This window comes from Girardinichthys multiradiatus, chromosome 9 (genome assembly GCF_021462225.1).
Source record: "Girardinichthys multiradiatus isolate DD_20200921_A chromosome 9, DD_fGirMul_XY1, whole genome shotgun sequence".
Classification (NCBI taxonomy): Eukaryota; Metazoa; Chordata; class Actinopteri; order Cyprinodontiformes; family Goodeidae; genus Girardinichthys; species Girardinichthys multiradiatus.
This window is the reverse complement of record NC_061802.1, coordinates 41,557,139-41,560,558: the sequence shown is the minus strand read 5'-3', so window position 1 is coordinate 41,560,558 and position 3,420 is coordinate 41,557,139. Positions and strand designations below refer to the sequence as shown.

The window sequence follows — 3,420 nt, the reverse complement described above, 5'->3', positions numbered from 1 at the left end:
AATGATGACACAAAACGCAGCAGCCAGAAGCATAATACTATCAATTCAGCAATACAAACACATTCTGTGGTTCTGATGCTTTAATTTCTGAAATGTAGGTTTAGAGCCCATTTTGCATCACCTACAGGAATGAAAATCAACACGGACACTTCGGTGTAAGAGATTGCGATCACTCCTCTATCTGCATGCTGCAAGACAAGCCTGCAACTCCACAGAAACTGAATGAAAATGTAGATAAACTGCCTAAATAATGGTGAGCTAAGCAAGAGGAATTTTGATTGAGTTCATGGGCAACTTTTGTTGACATTTTTCAAAGAACTTGCATTCATCAACATTTAAAGACAGCAGAGGACAACTTTTCCAAAAAGTAGCTGTCAAATGTCTTGTTTATTAGGTTTTTTGTTTGTTTTAAATTTCTACTCTGGTAGTGTTATCCTGTAACATTTCCCAATCAGAGAGACAACCTAACTGCGCATGTGCAAAATCATTGTTTTGACTCCTGTCTGTTTTGTCACTGGAGGAACGTAGCATGGCAGATACCTCTCTTATGCTCTTTTACTCCCAAGAAATCTGAAGCAAACTGAATGGATGTAGGTGTGTTGATTTTACTTTTTTTTATAATTAAACACAAGACTTTAATATAACAAGCTGTTTATATTTCATGTGTGTGTGTGTGTGTGTGTGTGTGTGTGTGTGTGTGTGTGTGTGTGTGTGTGTGTGTGTGTGTGTGTGAGTGTGTGTACTGAAGAATGTATTTAGTGGTATATGAATGTCGCACCATCTGACTGAGTCAGTCTGCCTTCGTCATGTACTGCTGCAGGGCTTAAATTTAAACTGACCAACGGGCATACACTTTCAATTTTTTCACACAAAAAACGCGTCTGTTTTATATCGCCTTACAAGTGTGAGAGCTAATAACTTATAATAGTAATTTATAGCATAAATCTCTTTTGAACTCTATTTTGGTTCTTGATGCCTATGAAAAAGCAATTGACTGTGTTTAAATGCAAATGCACTCTATTTTTACTTGCGAATCACCTTATGTAAAAACATCAGATACTGATTCTACACTGAAACAGGAGTGCTGCATCATTACCGAAGAACCATTATGTGTTGAAAAAAGTTATTTTTCTGTTTAATAATTTGTGATCAGTGGAAATCATCCAATTAAAAAATCTGTTTGGATGCAACAAAATTTAAGTTAAAAAAAGTCCAAATAATGACATTGTTTTTATAAGAGATGCTTGGCTGTTTGCTATAGCATCAATTTCGTGTAAGTAGGACACATGTAAAGAGTTAAGATTGCCTAAACAAGCTGATGAATAGGAATCCCAGACCACCAACGCCATCTAGTGGATAAAGGTGTTTTATCGTTTAACCCCCTGAATGTGTTCAGTCCCACTTAGTCCCACTTCGGTCTTCTTAGCTTGAATAGGTTGATATAACCTAGGCCAGTCTCCCTTCATTCTGTCAAACAAATACTTATAGTTTTAAAAGATGAAAAATCTATCTTTGAAGGCTTAAATAGTTCAGTTTTCAGTTTCACCTCGTAATGTTTTACCTCCTTTTTAGGTAGCAACACCTAATACTGTACAGCTGGTACATTCTATGAATTTAGAGGTTTCTTTCCCAGAACTTACCGGGTAATTTTCCAGGACTTCAATGGAACTTAGCTGGTAGTTACCTGGACCTTTAGTGAAACTTACCAGGTACTCTCCAATAACCTACAAGATCATTTTCCCAAAGTACATTTTATATATACAGCCGTTTTTACAGATAGAAGTCACAAAGTGCTTCAAAAAGACAAAGTATAAAAATTAAAACATGATTAATAAAATAAAATAAAAAATGTATGTATATTAATATATATTTTCGTTTGATTTATTCTTATATATATACATAAACATATATTTAGAAAGAGTTTAAAGAAAAACATGTTGAACATTAGAATATCTTCACCTGCTTATTAGATGAGTTAAGAGTCTTATTTTGGCTGAACGTCCCAGGTACTGCCCCAGAGCTTAGAGGTTACTTTCCAGGAGTTACCAATTATTTGTCACTGGAACCCAACAGATTCTATCCTGGAACTTTCTAAAAGTACCTGGTATGTTCCAGGAAAGTTCCAGAAGGGTACATCTAACTTCACAGAAAGTAATGGCTGTATTACATGGTGCTATTGTGTAACCATGCCCAGTGCTGTTAGGTTAGGTGTACTCTGAAATTTGAGTTCCATGCAGCAACTACTTCTTTCTGAGATCAGGCTTGCCACCACTGGGAGCATGAAGGAAAAGCATTATGCTGTATCCTTGAGGCCATGCTGGACAGATGGTTTAAGATAAGAACTGTATGAGAGAGTTAATCACTTTAATTCTTTTTTATTAGACAACGGACGTGGGACTGAGAGGATTGCCAGCTGAAGAGGTTAGTGTCTTTTTTATTGTGCTAGCAGATTCAACATCTCTTTATGAGACCTCGGGCTCAGTAAATGTTGTGTCTGTGCCCACTCCTGCAGCCAATGTCATGGTTTTGGAGTATGTTGTGCTGGGTGCTTGTGTTCGTCGACCTGAAGCTCCAGGTCTTGTGCCAAGGGACGTGGCCTTGGCTGAGTGTTGCAATCACACCTGGCTGTCATCACCTATCAACATCAGGGTATTAAATCAACTTTCTGACAACCACTCGGTGCCTCATGATCAACCATTTTGGTAGCAGGTCAATCCAACCATTGAGCAACTTCTAAGAGATTTTTGTAAGAAACAGTTGGTCTTACAGTAATTACATTTTCTCCTCTCCATTACTACAGAACTTTGCAGATGAGAAGGACCTTCGTGGTGACCATCTTCAGAGCTTTTAGTTCCTGACATGTTCAGCCACCTCCTCCCTAGCGATAAGCTTCTCCGGATAAACATTTGTGCCAACAGTCGTTTCATTGAGCTGCTTTTACTTGCAAATACAAATTCTCGAGAAGAGTCAATGAGTACACTATTGACCTTTCTGCTTCAACTTATGGTATAAACTTATGGTATATCCTAGTGACCCATTGGATGATGACCCATTCAGTTCTATTAGCTAAAACAAATTTTAGCTTCTGCTCTCATCTACCTAAAAGAAAATTAGTTCAAGATCAGGAAGTTTCCTGGCCAACATGTTAATGCTCTGATCTTTGAGGCAATTTATTTTTTTTGCGGTCTGACAGTGCCACACCCTGCTGGAAAACACAGATTGTTACTAAATTAGCCCTACATTGTTAAAGGTCTGCTTTCTTGGGCAGAATTGTGTGCTTAAAACCTTGGAGGAGAAGCAATCCCTGCTGAATCAGGATGCGTCTCTCCAGCCACCACACAGAACTCAATGCAGTGCACAACTTTTCTGGTCCCAAATAATGGAAAGGAGGATTCATCAAATAAAATAAATTTTGCCTTA

General features: G+C 37.9%; 1 long non-coding RNA gene across 1 annotated transcript; it reads left to right on the top strand.

Moving 5' to 3' along the window:
- Positions 1–519: 519 nt before the first annotated feature.
- Positions 520–3,420, top strand: LOC124874522. The gene is made up of 4 exons (XR_007039824.1): positions 520–594; positions 2,383–2,421; positions 2,513–2,709; positions 2,801–3,420. It is a non-coding gene; the product is annotated as an uncharacterized LOC124874522 (long non-coding RNA).